Source organism: Phalangium opilio, unplaced genomic scaffold (assembly GCF_054372755.1).
Source record: "Phalangium opilio isolate 3A_F unplaced genomic scaffold, DU_Popi_V2 ptg000077l_1, whole genome shotgun sequence".
NCBI lineage: Eukaryota > Metazoa > Arthropoda > Arachnida > Opiliones > Phalangiidae > Phalangium > Phalangium opilio.
The window spans coordinates 10,972,599-10,990,090 of record NW_028324185.1 but is presented as its reverse complement, the minus strand read 5'-3'; the positions used below and the strand labels follow the sequence as shown (position 1 = coordinate 10,990,090).

Below are 17,492 nucleotides of genomic sequence, written 5' to 3'. Positions count from 1 at the left end.
ATCGTTTAAAATTTCCCTGTGTATTCTCATAATTCTAATGAGGACCTAATATCTATCACTTAAGTGTGTATTTTACTTTCGGCTCACTCTGAACCTTTAACACCTCTTGTAAGAGAACACAAAACAAGGTCAATTCTGGTTTAAATCTAGGGTATCATATTTCATAGACCCAATCGCTTCAACACTTCTAGAGAGACGAAGTATTAAAATCCATATTATTTAGTGAAATTGAAAGTTGCGTTTACAATATATATAAATGTAGTAAAGCTGAATTAAAAAGTAAACGCCAAATTTGAAATGTTAATATCGAAAGATGTTCTTGGAATATTGAGATGAAACAGAGCTTTGTATGTTGTAGTTGCATTTAAATAGTCACTACATTACTTCTGCAAAAACTCGGGTCTTTCCGGGATTTGAAACCTAGAACACTCGCACTCAAAGCGAGTATCATACCCCTAGACCAGCGCACCATGTATGGAGTAGAAATAGGCTCAATTCATAGGGCTACAAATTAATTAGTTGCATTTAAATAGTCACTAAATTACTTCTGCAAAAACTCGGGTCTGTCCGGGATTTGAACCCGGGACCACTCGCACCCTAAGCGAGTATCATACCCCTAGACCAACGGACCGTGTTTTCATGTAAAATATGCCCAACTCATAGGTCTACCCTGTAGTTAGTTGCATTTAAATATCTACTAAATTACTTCTGAAAGAACTCGGGTCTGACCGGGATTTGAACCCGGGCCCACTCGCAGCCAAAGCGAGTATCATACCCCTAGACCAACGGACAATCTGCGTAAGTAAAATATGCTCAACTCATAGGACTACCCTGTAATTAGTTGCAATTAAATAGTCACAAAACTACTTCTGCAAAAACTCGGATACGTCCGGGATTTGAAACCTAGATCCTTGAACACTCGCACCCAAAGCGAGTATCATCCCCCTAGACCAGCGCACCATGTATGGAATAGAAATATGCTCAATTCATAGGGCTACAAATTAATTAGCTGCATTTAAATAGTCACTACATTACTTCTGCAAAACCTCGGATCCGTCCGGGATTTGAACCCGGGACCACTAACACCCTAAGCGAGTATCATACCCCTAGACCAACGGACCGTGTGTTCAAGTAAAATATGCCCAACTCATAGGTCTACCCTGTTGTTAGTTGCATTTAAATAGTTGCTAAATTACTTCTGAAAGAACTCGGGTCTGTCCGGGATTTGAACCCGGGACCACTCGCAGCCAAAGCGAGTATCATACCCCTAGACCAACGGACAGTCTGCGTAAGTAAAACATGCTCAACTCATAGGACTACCCTGTAATTAGTTGCAATTATATAGTCCCAAAACTACTTCTGCAAAATCTCGGGTCCGTCCGGGATTTGAACCCGGGACCACTCGCACCCTAAGCGAGCATCATACCCCTAGACCAACGGACCGTGTGTTCGAGTAAAATATGCCCAACTCTTAGGTCTACCCTGTAGTTAGTTGCATTTAAATAGTTGCTAAATTACTTCTGAAAGAACTTGGGTCTGTCCGGGATTTGAACCCGGGACCACTCGTAGCCAAAGCGAGTATAATACCCCTAGACCAACGGACAATCTGCGAAAGTAAAATATGCTCAACTCATAGGTCTACCCTGTAGTTAGTTGCATTTAAATAGTTACTAAATTACTCCTGAAAGAACTCGGGTCTGTCCGGGATTTGGAACCTAGAACACTCGCACCCAAAGCGAGTATCATACCCCTAGACCAGCGCACCATGTATGGAATAGAAATAGGCTCAATTCATAGGGCTACAAATTAATTAGTTGAATTTAAATAGTCATTAAATTACTTCTGCAAAAACTCGGGTGCGTCCGGGATTTGAACCCGGGACCACTCGCACCCTAAGCGAGTATCATACCCCTAGACCAACGGACCGTGTGTTCAAGTAAAATATGTCCAACTCATAGGTCTACCCTGTTGTTAGTTGCATTTAAATAGTTGCTAAATTACTTCTGAAAGAACTCGGGCCTGTCCGGGATTTGAACCCGGGACCACTCGCAGCCAAAGCGAGTATCATACCCCTAGACCAACGGACAATCTGCGCAAGTAAAACATGCTCAACTCATAGGTCTACCCTGTAGTTAGTTGCATTTAAATAGTTACTAAATTACTCCTGAAAGAACTCGGGTCTGTCCGTGATTTGGAACCTAGAACACTCGCACCCAAAGCGAGTATCATACCCCTAGACCAGCGCACCATGTATGGAATAGAAATATGCTCAATTCATAGGGCCTACAAATTAATTAGTTGCATTTAAATAGTCACTACATTACTTCTGCAAAAACTCGGGTCCGTCCGGGATTTGAACCCGGGACCACTCGCACCCTAAGCGAGTATCATACCCCTAGACCAACGGACCGTGTGTTCAAGTAAAATATGCCCAACTCATAGGTCTACCCTGTTGTTAGTTGCATTTAAATAGTTGCTAAATTACTTCTGAAAGAACTCAGGTCTGTCCGGGATTTGAACCCGGGACCACTCGCAGCCAAAGCGAGTATAATACCCCTAGACCAACGGACAATCTGCGTAAGTAAAATATGCTCAACTCATAGGACTACCCTAAACGTGTCCTTGTGGGCTGCAAATATCTGGGATTTTAAACGTGTCTGCCCTTGGGGGCTGCAAATATCTGCGATTTGAAACGTGCCCTTGGGGGCTGCAAATATCTGGGATTTGAAACGTGCCCTTTGGGGGCTGCAAATAACTGGGATTTGAAACGTGCCCTTGGGGGCTGCAAATATCTGGGATTTGAAACGTGCCTGCTCTTGGGGGCTGCAAATATCTGGGATTTGAAACGTGCCTGCTCTTGGGGGCTGCAAATATCTGGGATTTGAAACGTGCCCTTGGAGGCTGCAAATCTGGGATTTGAAACGTGTCCTTGGGGGCTGCAAATATCTGGTATTTGAAACGTGTCTGCCCTTGGAGGCTGCAAATATCTAGGATTTGAAACGTGCCCTTGGGGGCTGCAAATATCTGGGATTTGAAACGTCTGCCCTCGGGGGCTGCAAATATCTGGGCTTTGAAACGTGCCTGACCTTTGGGGCTGCAAATAACTGGGATTTGAAACGTGCCTGCCCTTGGGGGCTGCAAATATCTGGGTTTTGAATCGTCTGCCCTCGTTGGCTGCAAATATCTGGGATTTGTAACGTGCCTGACCTTGGGGGCTGCAAATAACTGGGATTTGAAACGTGCCTGCCCTTGGGGGCTGCAAATATCTGGGATTTAAAACGTGCCTGCCCTTGGGGGCTGCAAATATCTGGGATTTGAAACGTGCCTGCCGTTGGGGGCTGCAAATATCTGGGATTTGAAACGTGCCTGCCCTTTGGGGCTGCAAATAGCTGGGATTTGAAACGTACCCTTGGGGGCTGCAAATATCTGGGATTTGAAACGTTTCTTGGGGGCTGCAAATATCTGGGATTTGAAACGTGCCCTTTGAGGCTGCAAATCTGGGATTTGAAACGTGCCCTTTGAGGCTGCAAATCTGGGATTTGAAACGTGCCCTTGGGGGCTGCAAATATCTGGGATTTGAAACGTGCCCTTTGAGGCTGCAAATCTGGGATTTGAAACGTGCCCTTTGAGGCTGCAAATCTGGGATTTGAAACGTGCCCTTGGGGGCTGCAAATATCTGGGATTTGAAACGTGCCTGCCCTTGGGGGCTGCAAATAACTGGGATTTGAAACGTGCCTGCCCTTGGAGGCTGCAAATAACTGGGATTTGAAATGTGCCTGCCCTTGGGGGGTGCAAATATCTGAGATTTGCAGTGCCCTTGGGGCTGCAAATATCTGAGATTTGAAACGTGCCTGCCCTTGGGGCTGCAAATATCTGGGATTTGAAACGTTTTTTGGGGGCTGCAAATATCTGGGATTTGGAACGTGCCCTTGGGGGCTGCAAATATCTGGGATTTGAAACGTGCCTGCCCTTGGGGGCTGCAAAATATCTGGGATTTGTAACGTGCCCTTGGGGGCTGCAAATATCTGGGATTTGAAACGTTTCTTGGGGGCTGCAAATATCTGGGATTTGAAACGTTTTAACTGATGTAATAGGCACAATGCCAACGTTTCCGAGGGACCCCCCTTACGCTAACTTACTTAAGCTTTCTCCCAAGAAAAAAGGGGGATCTTGGGTCGCCTGTCTGGCCTCATTTTCACCAGCTCCTCACGCCACGTGAGGACCCTCCTCCTCTTGGGGCTGGGGTTGGCCAGGGAACGGTGCTGTCCGATAAATTCTGAAAAGTTAAATACGAATATACTTTTAACTTAAAGCAGTTTCAAATATAGGAACATGCCCGCTATCCGCGAGTTCAGAAATATTACAAGCCTTACCCTTTTGGTAATACGAATCTCCCTTCCCGTGACGACTTACTCTTGTCCCTCACTCAATTTGCCAACGTTTTTGAGTTAACTCGATGTTAAAACTCGCGAATTTCTTAAGAGTACCAGCAAAAGCGGTTAATTTGTTCTGGTTTAGGAGATTGCATCTAATTTTAAGCTATAAAATCCGTTTACAGAATACTAAACATTAGGGAAAATCAGTTGAACCACGTGGACGTTACTCGATAAAGAAGGATTCTGGCCTACTACAAACTCAAAATCATCTTAAAAGGGATTATTTTTACTTTATACCACCGTATTTTCCATGAATGGACTAAGTTCGACGAAGGCCTTTAAACTTCTTTGGAATTGGTTTTTGAAATATAATAAGTAAATAGTGGTGCATCAGGTGGGACGACATAAGCATCAGCAATTTTTAAAAAGCTATGAATAGCAACACCAAAACCTAAAATGGCAGTCTTTTTTGGTCCATTAAGAACTAAATTTCCTACAGTGTCTTTTAAATTAAATAAAAGACTTTTGGTTTTCAGCGGGTTTTTTTTGTGATCTCAAGGTTGTACCGCCGAATTGGCACTTTGAAGTTTGAAACCCTTAGCCATGGGATTTCTCGAATTCAAAACATCAAAAAGACTAAAAGCAAGTAACAGAAGTATAGTTGCGAATGTCAGTAGGAATAATCATTAGTCAAATAAAATAAAATCGTCTCTATAAATTGTATTGTTGGCCCACATCCCTGAAATACAGGATCACCCGCTTCCTTTAGGAACTTCATGCTTTTTGTTACTGTATTTCTCAGTACTTGAGCAGCCAATATCACTTTCATCTTTTGGGTTTTAAATTTGATGTGGAATTTTGTTAGCTTGTTGGCTAATTTCAATCCTTCATGTTGCTGATACTGATGAAGAGTAGAAACATACGCCCAGTAAAAAGCCTAATAATTAGCAGGTATCAATCAATACAGTGCTTAATACGCTTCTAGATTACTATACTTCGCCAGTTCGTGTGTCCAGCAGCATACCATAGTGGTCCCATAAATTTCTGAAGAGTTTTAACATGTGGCATGCATCAAGAACAAAACTAACCCGTTCTTCATAATCAGCTGAAATTGTTTTTTGGTCAATGACATATATATTTCAAGCACATCAAATATTTAAACAAATAACCTGGATTAGAGAAGTCGCACTGGATTAAATCCTCAGTAATAACAACACCGAGTGAGTTTGCCATTGTAATGTTGCTTCGCAAGCCATCACAAAATAAAGCAATGCACTTGGTACCAGTATTTTTTAATTTGAAGAAACATTCGGTGACTAGATTTTTGAGAAGCCAGCCTACAGTTCAATTTACAAAGAAATATCCTAGTGGAACTTTCCAATGTCCATTGACAGCTGTTGCCATAAACACAAGTGCCGACGTTGCAACAACATTGTTATCTTCGGCATTTTTGTCTAGTCCAAGGTTGACGTAGCCAGCGAATTCCTTGCCTGTCTATTCAGTGTGTTTCATCAAAGAGGAGAAACAAGGCTATTAACACTGGATATTCTGATTTCTCAACCTCTTGTTTTATATAGGCGAAACTTTCTGCGGTAAAGCCAGGATTGCCACCAATTTTACTAGTCCATTCTCTAAGTGTGTTTGGATGATGCGAGCAGAAATGTTTTCGAAGGAAGGTTTATGCCTTTGGTGAATGGAAATGAAGCGTCACGGCAAAGCTTCTAATTAGATTCGAATGTTGTTGTTTCTTTCGATTTTTGAGTCCAGACTTTCGTAGTTGAGAAAAAAGCTGTACCGCTGTTGGGCCATACTCCTCATAAATATCTGTGGCGTTTTCTTCGAGTAAACGTTTTTGCTGATTCATTTGTATTAAGGTATATTTTAGGTTGCCAAGTTTCATGTCTAAACGTTTCCTGGTCTGTTTAATCATCTTAAGTTTGTAACGGTTTGTTTAACCTGTAATTTTTAGTTTTTTATTTTCGCTTGTTGATTAAAGATCTTTGAAATTCACATGTGTTTGGCACGATTTCTGGAGGATTATGCTCATGAGCAAAATCAAAATTACACTATGCCCTCTTGAATTTAATACCTCTGAAGCTGGTGGTTCAAGGATTAGTGCTGTATTGTCAATGGTCTCTTCATGGCCATTATCACCTACGAGTTTATCGTGGACCTCCAAACCGGCAACTTCGTCTTTATGAACCACAAAGGCATCAACAACTTCTTCATGGATCAAGAAATTCCTGTTTTCGATTTCTTCAACACTAGATTCGCGCAGCATGGAGTATGTCTGTGGAAGTTACTGAAAATGTTAAAAATGTGGTATAAAGGGAAAAATAAAGTTATTTCATACATAATCTTCCATTATATATTTTTTTAATATATTCTAACGACTGATGGTTAGCAAAGTCCTTAATTCATTACGTGACATCCATAAAAATAACAGGTTGTACTAAATTTTCGCGAATTGTTTCGATGCCATTGCAAATTCCGAGTAGGTACGACACACTGTTTTATCTACGAGTGATGAAGATGAAGCGGAACACGATGGTAATTCTACGTCATTGCAACTATAAGTTTTCTATAACACATGTATCACATATCGAACTGGATGTGAAAATATTAGAAACACAATAAATACTTTAGTTCCAGTTTTATTAAATTCTAAAAACGTCGTCTATAATTTCCATCAATGTATCATCTGTCCTAACTATTTCCACGAAAACCGAAGGATTTGCGTTTTGAGCTTGGACGAGATCTGATAATCGCTTTTGTTAGAGTGAGTTTCACATACGAAGTGTTTGTTTCCCGGGATGGAAATTCGACCGATTTATCGCGGCGAGCCACTTCGTGCATAATGAAGGGTTAGGTAATCGAAACCTTTTAATACAAGTTAACTCAGGCATTAAACCTAAATCCTAATAAATATACAAAAATTTTCGCCAATTTTCGGATCAGTATACCTATGAAATGCAATCCTATGTGTGGTAGACCGACTGCTACACTTTGAAACTGCGCAAGATTTTACCATTTTTATAATTTGTATTTAATTACAAATTATTTAGACATTTGTTAAACATTTGATACAAAAACAGTTTAATTTTCTTTTTTTTCCACTTGTATTCAAACGTAATAAATTTACGAAAGCTTTACACCGAGTTAAAAATTATATTCCGACTTTTCTATATTTGAAAGTTTTAAATTCGCATTTCCCGCGAATTTTCACGCGCCGGCACAAAACAACAGTTTGCGATAGATGGCGTTAGTATTTTCTCGAGGATGTGGGGAATTGGAATTAAAAACGAGATTTTTCAACAGTCAATAGTGGGTCTACTCTTTTATATGTCTATGGATTTTAAATAGCTGGAATAAAGACGGTCTGACTCCGATCGGGCACTATTTGCCCGTTAAAAATCGTGTCTCAAAATTTAATTAATTTTAAATGAAGTTCATTAAAACACTAAATGTCGCAAATAGTATTTATATATTTTTTATTAAAACCAGAATTAATTTCTTCCAAATGTACAAGAGTGTAATGCTTTTTCTAGTAATGTGTCTTATCCCTTCTGTAATACCCCTGCTTTGGAGAGAGGCTGGTTAAATCGCCTTTCCAGCAGACTTAGAAATAAGGATAATTTTTAAACTAGTCCTTGGGACCAGTGACCCCCCTAGTGTCCAAAATAATAAACTGGTCTCCGGAGTGGTCCCAGCCTTTGTTCTCCTATAGATATGCAATTAATAAACTGGTTTTGGACCAGAGGAAGTGTGCTATTTCTAAGTCTGCTTTCCAGTCCACGTTTCTCGCCTTTCGGCGTTACTCAGCTATTTTCAGTTCTTCTCGGACGCTCCGTGAAGGAGGTTCTATTATTTCGAGGAACGCCGAGCAAGGTGGTAGTTGGTTCTGACTGTGCCACTTACCATGGTTGAAATCGGGTTATACAGGGTGTTTCTGGAAAGTCTGGCACAAATTAACAGGCATGTTCCTTGGGTCAAAAGGAGTCCGAAAGGTGCTATGACGTTTTGGGGTAAAACGCTCCGTTGCAACGTTATGGGCTCTCAAAAGTAGGCCGAAAAACAAGGAGATTTTGCAGAATTATAGCACTAGTATTGTGGTTTTGACCCAATTGTTTTCGATTATTGAGCATAAGGCAATGATCGAAATAAGTTCAAACCTATTGGAAGACCGTAAACGTGTTAGACGGCCAAAAGCGTTAATCCCTTTATTTTTATTAATGATTGTAATTAAAGGTAAGGAAAGTAGCTCAGATATCGGTTACTTGTTTGTTCAGATGTACTGGTAACTGACCAGTCTTTTATTCTTTTTATCAATTAGACACATTATTTCGAATGAACCCCTTAAATTTTACAATAAATGGAATCGATTCTATTAATTTTACAATAATTTGAATCGAACCCATTACATTTACAATAATTCGAATCGAACCCCATTATTTTACAATAATTCGAATCGAACCCAATTACATTGTTCTACAAAAATTGTTCAAAATGGGCACCATCAACGTTTAAGCAAACTTGCGCGCGTCGTTTGAAAGATTCACGAACACATCCATCAATTATCCTTTGTCGTAAGTTTTCGACATCGCGAACTTCACTTCGGTATACCAAGTCCTTGAGATGGCCCCAAAGAAAAAAATCGCATGGGTTGAGATCGGGAGATCTTGCTGGCCACGCAACAGTTCCGCCTCGACCTATCCACCTCCGGGGAAACGCGACATCAAGATATGCTCTAACTTGAAGACTAAATTGGGGCGATGCGCCATCTTGCATGAACCACATTATTTCTCGCAGTCGTAACGGTACGTCTTCTAAAAGCTCCGGTAAATTGTCACGCAGAAAGGTCAAGTACGCCTCCCCATTTAGCCTCGGTTGCAAAAAGTTAGGCCCAATTAAATGATCTGCTACAATTCCGCACCAGACGTTCAAACTAAACTGAACTTGATGTTTTATGACAGAGGTTCCACTCGTGATAGTTATGCAAATTAAGTATCCCGTCACGCGAGAAATTGGCCTTGTTGGAAAATAGCAAAGTACGCGGAAAGTCTAAGTCATTTACCCGTGCCACAAACCACTGGCAGAGATCGACCAGTCTCGGATAATCAGCTTCGTTTAAAGCTTGTACCTTTTGCAAATGGTATGGGCGGAACTGATGTCCTCGAAGGATTTTCCAGACGATTACATGGTTAACGCACAATTGCCGCCCGACGTTCCTGGTACTGGTTGTTGGCTATCTTCGAAAATTGTCAAAACGGTGTCCTCTACATCCTCGGGAACAATCGCCGCACGAGGTTCAGGTCCCGATGGTTGAAGTTTCCCGGTTTCTCTCAAGCGTCTGTCGACTGCCGTTAATGTTTGTCGATTGGGAACTTGTCGTTGAGGAAAGTGCTCCTGGTACAAGCGCCGAGCTTCCACCGCATTTCCCCGAGCCAGTCCATACATAAGATGGATATCTGAGTACTTTGCATTCGTGAAGTAGACCATGATTAGTTCCAGATAAGCTTCCAAATGTGCACGTACGCCATGAAGCACGTTAAGGTAGACACATTTAAGCCTTCTGTAAAAAACCTACAACTTCTGACGTTGAAAACTACCCTAATGTTTAGACCAGCGCTTCTCAAACTGTGGTCCGTGGACCGGCACCGGTCCGCGGACATGCGGCTGGTATGGTCCGTCATACATAGTTGAAATAAAAACCGGTCCGCAAGCTTAAAAAGTTTGAGAAGCGTTGGTTTAGACCAACACAGCATAATTGGTTTTTCACGGAGGTGGATAGGTCGAGGCGGAAATGATGCTAGGCCGGTACTATCCCATAGAACCGAATTCCCAATGGACCGCAATCCCATTCGACCGAATATCCCGCAATGATTTTAGATTTCCAGCCCAATGGCTATATTCCCGATGGACCGAAATCCCAATCGTCCGAATATGCCCCTAAAAAATACATGAATATAACTTGAAACACTGTAGCCGTAAGCGATTCGGTAGTGTAGTGGATACGATGTTGGACTGCGAAGCGAAAGGTTGTTGGTTCGAATCTCCGAAAGGTATGTTAATAATATTAAAAGTAAATGTTTCGTGATACAAATTAAAACGCTCACTTTCATTCCTTTCAAGGCAAGAGATATATAGAATTAATAAACAATTTGTGCTTAAAATGAAGTACAGTCTTAATGGTAGTTCCATCAATGTCTTTAAATTTTAAATTAAAATTTTAATATTTTGGTTTCGGGTGGGTTAGGTTAGGTTAGGTTAAGTTAGGTTAGGTTAGGTTAGGTTAGGTTTGGTTCCAATAATTCGTTGACACCTTTTCCAAAATATGCTCCTTTTAATTAGCTGCTACCTTTTCCAAAATATTCTCCTATTAATTAGCTGCAACCTTTTCCAAAACATTCTCCTACTCTTTAGCTGCCACATTTTCCAAAATATTCTCCTTTTAATTAGCTACCACCTTTTCTAAAATATTCTGAAGACACTAATTTCACTAAAAATTATTAAAAAATAAACCACAAAAACAGTTACCTTTAAGCATAGATTTTAGTCCCATTGGACAGAATTCAAAACCCGCCAAAGTGCGGTATTTTTCGGTCGAATGGGACGGTTTCGGTCGAATGGGAATTCGATCGTATGGGAGACAAGCGCTAGGCCAGCATGATCTCCCGATCTCAACCCATGCGATTTTTTTCTTTGGGGCCATCTCAAGGACTTGGTATACCGAAGTGAAGTTCGCGATGTCGAAGACTTACGACAAAGGATAATTGATGGATGTGATAGCATCCGTAACACGCCAGGAATCTTCGAACGTGTTCGTGAATCTTTCAAACGACGCGCGAAAGTTTTCTTAAACGTTGATGGTGCCCATTTTGAACAATTTTTGTAGAACAATGTAATTGGGTTTCATTCGAATTATTGTAAAAGTAATGGGGTTCGATTCGAATTATTTTAAAAGTAATGGGGTTCGATTCGAATTATTGTAAAAGTAATGGGGTTCGATTCGAATTATTGTAAAAGTAATGGGTTTCGATTCGAATTATTGTAAAAGTAAGGGGGTTCGATTCGAATTATTGTAAACGTAATGGGGTTCGATTCGAATTATTGTAAAAGTAATGGGGTTCGATTCGAATTATTGTAAAAGTAATGGGGTTCGATTCGAATTATTGTAAAAGTAATGGGGTTCGATTCGAATTATTGTAAAAGTAATGGGGTTCGATTCGAATTATTGTAAAAGTAATGGGGTTCGATTCGAATTATTGTAAAAGTAATGGGGTTCGATTCGAATTATTGTAAACGTAATGGGTTCGATTCAAATTATTGTAAAATTAATGGAATCGATTCAATTTATTGTAAAATTTAAGGGGTTCATTCGAATTATTGTAAAATTTAAGGGGTTCATTCGAATTATTGTAAAATTTAATTGGTTCATTCGAAATATTGTAAAAGTTATGTGTCTAATTGAAAAAAAGAATAAAGACTGGTCAGTTACCAGTACATCTGAACAAACAAGTCACCGATATCTGAGCTACTTTCCTTACCTTTAATTACAATCATTAATAAAAACCAAGGGATTAACGCTTTTGGCCTTTTAACACGTTCACGGTCTTCCACTAGGTTTGAACTTATTTCGATCATTGCCTTATGCTCAATAATCGAAAACAATTGGGTCAAAACCACAATACTAGTGCTATAATTCTGCAAAATTCCCTTGTTTTTCGGCCTACTTTTGAGAGCCCATAACGTCGCAACGAAGCGCTTTACCCTAAAACGTCATAGGACCTTTCGGACTCCTTTTGACCCAAGGAACATGCCTGTTAATTTCTGCCAGACTTTCCTGAAACACCCTGTATATCTAATGAAAGTGAGGTTAATTTAATTAAATTGAATCGAAGTGAAAGTTTAAAGTTCCGAGAGAAGTGCGGACTTCTCTGAGAAGCCTTAATGCGCTCTCGGAACGAAAGTACAGCTTTCGCACTTAAAACGAAAGCCTTTGTTAGTCGAATAAGTCAAAATATTGTGTAAACGTACCAATTGCTGTAGGAAAGAATAGGAGGCAGTAAAACAAGGGAAGTTATTTTCGTAAGAAGAACTTAAACCATTGATGTGATAAGTTTTTAAATATTTCAATATCGTGGTGTGTTAAGAGTGGCTTTGTAAGCCAATTCTGTTACTTTGCTTGAAAAATGTAAATTGTGATTTGAAATGTTTCATGGCAAGGTTTCGTAACAACTGATTTGAAAACTCTTTTGTGGAGTTTGAAAACATATTGTTCTTGAGATATGAAAATTTTTATATTGTAAATAACTAGGAGTTTAATCTAGACTTCAGTTTTGGAAATATCTTGTATTCTGAAAAGGTTTTCCTAAGAGGATATGTCTGGGATTTGAAACCTGTGTTTGGTTTTAAAGTCTCGGATTTTCTGGGTATAGTGACTTTATTGGTAGGAAATACCAGGGAATTGAAACCTGCTTTCAGGGATTTGAAACTTGGTTTTTTTGGGAACTTAAAATATCAGGGATTTGCTAAGTGTGCCATAAAGAAATCTGCACCTAAGATAATGACACCAAATAAATCAGGGACAATATGAAAATAGTGTAAGAATGAAGTCCCACATATGGTAAACTCTAACTCTACACTACCTCTTGTAAAGAAATATTCACCTTGGGTAAAAAGATTCAATATTCTGTATTTTATGTAAATGTTTCAGGGTCAGTGTGGTGAAGGTCCATAAATACTTGTATGTATGCCTTAGTCGATATAAAACTAACTTCAGCAGCTTGATCGCTAATATAGTTCTACCAATGGGAAATTTTAAAGCTAAAGCAAATGATAACTTTGAATTAGGGGTTTTACTAGAAGATGATGCTAAAATAAGGGAATTATGAGGGTATTTGTATCGGCAAGAAGGACGCCCTCTACGTGCATTCCTGCCTGTTAGTTTCCCTTCTTACTTCTAGGCTTCCCTTGAGTAGTAGGCTTATTTGGCTTTAATTTGAGAAAATTTGGTCTCATATGCCCTTGTTTCCCACACTCATGGCATGTTATAGAAGAACTACGAGAAGGTTCGGTAGATCTTCGAATATTAAAGGTATTTTTGGAACTCTGACTAGGAGTATCACTTACAGTGACACGTGACCCCTTAAGATTCTTAACCCTAGCTTCTATTATTTCTGCTTGTACTAACAAGTCCGAAATAGTAGAACATTGGTGACGTAAATAAACATTTATGTCTGGAAGTAAATTTGCTTCCAAGAGTGGCACTAGTTCCATTTCCGGAAAGGGATCTCTTAAAGCTAGATTCAAATCCTGCATCCTTTCGAAAAAGTGAACTACGCTCTCATCACGTCTCTGTTTAGTAGAAATTAATGAGGTTTTCATAAATCTTTGTTTGACAGCGGACATAAAGTATTCTCTAAATCGTGATTTAAAAGTATTTAAACATGTCACTAAATCCATTCGTTCCTGACGATACCAAAATCGCGCACCCTCAATTAAGAAAGTAGGCATTAAACCTAACACTTCTGCGTCACTTAACCCATGTGCTCGTTGTAACCCATCCAATTAAAATAAGAAATCAGCAGCATCAGCGCTATTCCCATTAAACTTAAGATTAGGTCCAACAGCGCTAGAAGTAGGTAATACAACAGGATTAACCGTTATGTTCTGAGTAGTTGCGTTATTTGTCGCAAAGTTAGCTACTATATTAGTTAACACTTGAAGCTGAGAGTTTAATGCTTGATAGGATTGGATAGGGTCGAAATTGGTAACCATACTTTGCGTAGGAGTCAAAGGTCCATAGGCAGTTACATTTCCCATTCCCTGTACTGGTGTAGTTCCTTGAAGAGGAACAGATAGTGAAGGACCAGAAAATGAAAAAGGATTCTGTAAGCCTATTGCCGATGGAATATTTCCAAAGTTTTGTTTAGTAATATTTGTTGAAGACGAAACCATAGGTGGTTGTCCATGAGGATAAGTACTACCCAATCCCGTTACTGGAGTTGAAATAGGTGGCAAAGGTCCAGAAACTGAGAAAGGATTCTGTACTCCCCTTACCAATGGAATATTTGCAGTTTGCGAAATATTTCCAAAGGAGGGTGGTGATATATTAAATATATTGGAGGAAACCCTAGGTTGTCCACCAAATACTGTAGTAGTAGTAGTAGTTTTAGGCCTAGCACCCATAAAAACCGAAGACGTAGTTACAACACTAACAGGGACATGGGAGTGGAAGATGGTAAAAAGCGATCAGTGGTACGATATAGCTTTAAATGGGCTATATTGTCCAAAGATCGTTTCCCTGTTGCGACCTCCTCAATTACATAACGTAATTCGTCCAGTTTTTCAATTATGCGATTTGGAAGCCAATTTAGCTGAGAAGTAAGTAGCACCATGGGATTGGGGGTGTAAGACCTTCCAAACATACATGCCTCCATCTAATTCCCACTCCTCTCTACGCTGATTATAATAATGTCGTTGCTTGGCTTGCATACGATCTATGTAAGTCCTAACGGCAAGAATGTCAGCCTGTAATTGAGTAACTCTATCCTCTAATCTATTGCCAGCTTGGGTCAGGTCAGGAGACTGAAAAGGCTCCGTAGGAAGTTCCCAAGGTAGGCGTGCTTCTCTACCATGATTCAAGTAGAACGGAGTTCGCCCTGTTGTTTCATGAGGTGTTGTATTGAGAGAAAACTATAATAAATCTAAGTTACGATCCCAATTACGGTGTTCTTTCCCTGCATAGATACCTAACATAATGCCTATCGACTTATTAACACGTTCAGTAGCATTAGTCTGAGGGTGGTACGGGGTAGTGTAGGTGCATGTGACGTTGAATTGCGCACAAGTATCTTTCCAGACACGAGACACAAATTGCGTTCCATTGTCTGAAAGTATAGCCTTAGGGGCTCTCCAATGCAGGATCAGACCTTTGAGAGTCTGACTTACTGTATCAGCGGTGATGTTCTTTGGTGGTATTAGTTTAACATAGCGAGTATAATAATCCACATACACTAAGATGTAAAGATTACGCTGAGGACTAAGAGGTAAAGGACTTAAAATGTCAACCCCAACTAAATCCCAAGGTTGTTCAACCACTGTAGAGTGCATTAACCCAGGAGTTTTGCGGTTGCGTCCTTTATATTGTTGGCACATAAGGCATGTAGACACAAATAAGGCTACATCCTTTTTCAAAGTAGGCCAATAATATCGGAAACGAATACGTTCATACGTACTATCTCTACCTCTATGACCAGCAGTCATGTGTGTGTGAAATAAGTGTAACGCTTGAGGACGTAATGTACTAGGCAGGTAAATCTTACGCGGTTGAGTACCATAGCGCTTACGATAAACGAGACCATCAATGATTTCATATAATGGACTAGTCCCATCATGAGCTTCTAATTGAGCCTTAAGATTCTGTATACTAGGATCTAGACCTTGTTCACGTGTTATTTCTGCCAGATTAAATGCATTCATAACAGGAGTTAAGGGAGGCGGAATTACTTGAGGACGGGGCCTAAGTATCGCTCCTAAAACATATCCTGTAGGTGGAATATCTCGGGACTACGTTTTCTACGCCCTTACGATATTGCACTTTAAATTTGTAAGTCTGTAAATACATAATCCAACGTAATACGCGATATGAAGGGTCAGTACGTGTATAAAGCCATTGTAAAGCTTTATGATCAGTGATCACTGTGAAGTTTTTGCCATCGAGGAAATGTTTAAATCTGTTAATAGCCCAGAATATAGCTAACCATTCCTTTTCGTACGTAGAATAATTCTTTTCTGCTGCGTTAAGCAGAGTAGAAGCGTAAGCTATAGGAAATTCTATGTTACCATCTTTCTGACTTAGCATAGCACCTAAACCAACGTTGCTAGCGTCCGTGGTTAAGTAAGTAGGCTTACTTGGATCATAATGATGCACAGGATGCTCATTAGCATGCACTATAGCGGCTTTTAATTTAGAAAAGGCTTCTTCACATTGCTCAATCCAGACCCATTGGACATTCTTACGCTTAAGACGGTATAATGGGGCAGCTAATTCCGCATAATGAGGAACAAACTTGCTATGCCATCTCGTCAAACCTAAGAATCGCGATAAAGACTTAAGATCTGTAGGCCTAGGAAATTGTTTCATTGCTATGGTTTTTGCAGGATTTACATGAATACCTTTCCTATCTATTACGTGTCCTAATATTAACGTTGAAGGTTTAGCGAAGTGACATTTCGTTAGATTCAGGGTGAGACCAGCTTTCGTTAGTTGCCTAAATACATATTCCAATGCTTTAAGGTGTTCTGTCCATGTTCTAGACGTAATGATTAAATCATCCAAGTAAACAAAAATGGTAAACTTGGACTTATCCCGAAACACCTCATCCATTAACTTTTGGAAAGTGGTTTGTGCATTGCACAACCGAAAATGCATTACTACAAATTCATATTTACCAAAAGGGGACAAAAATGCTGTCTTTGAAATACTATCAGGATCCATAAGGACCTGAAAGTATCCACTCATTAAATGTAAAGACGTAATGTACTTCGGTTTATTTAATCCTAATAAAATATCTTCAACCTTAGGAAGAGGATAGGGATCGGCTTTAGTAACTTTATTTAAAGCTCTATAATGCACACAAAATCTCCAACCTCCTTCATTTTTTGGTACTAAGCAAATTCCTGAGGACCAGGGGCTTCCTTCCTGTAACATCTTGTCAATGTGTTCCTTAGTAATTGCTCTTTTTGCATCGGTACAAGGGTAAGCAAAGGTTCTAATAAGTTTAGTGTCTCCTGTATCTATCTTATGTGTAGTCATATGAGTGCGACCTGGCTCAGCTGCTGTGACTGCAGGAAATCTAGACAATAATTGTTCAAGTTCCTGAACTTGTAATGGTGTCATTGTGTTTTCCTCTAAAGCAGGACTTATGTCTTGCTGGTCACCTACCGAATCACTGATATCGGTGGTGCTGGTAACAGTGTGTATGGTTTAGAATCTAAAGTAACTGTTAATGTAGGAAAATCTATATTAGCTTAGTGTTCCATAAAGAAATCTGCACCTAAGATAATGACACCAAATAAATCAGGGACAATATGAAAATAGTGTAAGAATGA

At 39.8% G+C, this 17,492-nt stretch overlaps 4 non-coding genes across 4 annotated transcripts; all 4 read right to left on the bottom strand.

Annotated features, from left to right (window-relative positions):
* Positions 1–559: 559 nt before the first annotated feature.
* On the bottom strand, positions 560–631 carry TRNAP-AGG (transfer RNA proline (anticodon AGG)). Its single transcript has one exon. It is a non-coding gene; the product is annotated as a tRNA-Pro (tRNA).
* Positions 632–1,371: 740 nt separating this feature from the next.
* Positions 1,372–1,443, bottom strand: TRNAP-AGG (transfer RNA proline (anticodon AGG)). Its single transcript has one exon. It is a non-coding gene; the product is annotated as a tRNA-Pro (tRNA).
* Positions 1,444–1,854: 411 nt separating this feature from the next.
* Positions 1,855–1,926, bottom strand: TRNAP-AGG (transfer RNA proline (anticodon AGG)). The gene has a single exon. It is a non-coding gene; the product is annotated as a tRNA-Pro (tRNA).
* A 412-nt stretch (positions 1,927–2,338) lies between these two features.
* Positions 2,339–2,410, bottom strand: TRNAP-AGG (transfer RNA proline (anticodon AGG)). The gene has a single exon. It is a non-coding gene; the product is annotated as a tRNA-Pro (tRNA).
* Positions 2,411–17,492: the final 15,082 nt, after the last annotated feature.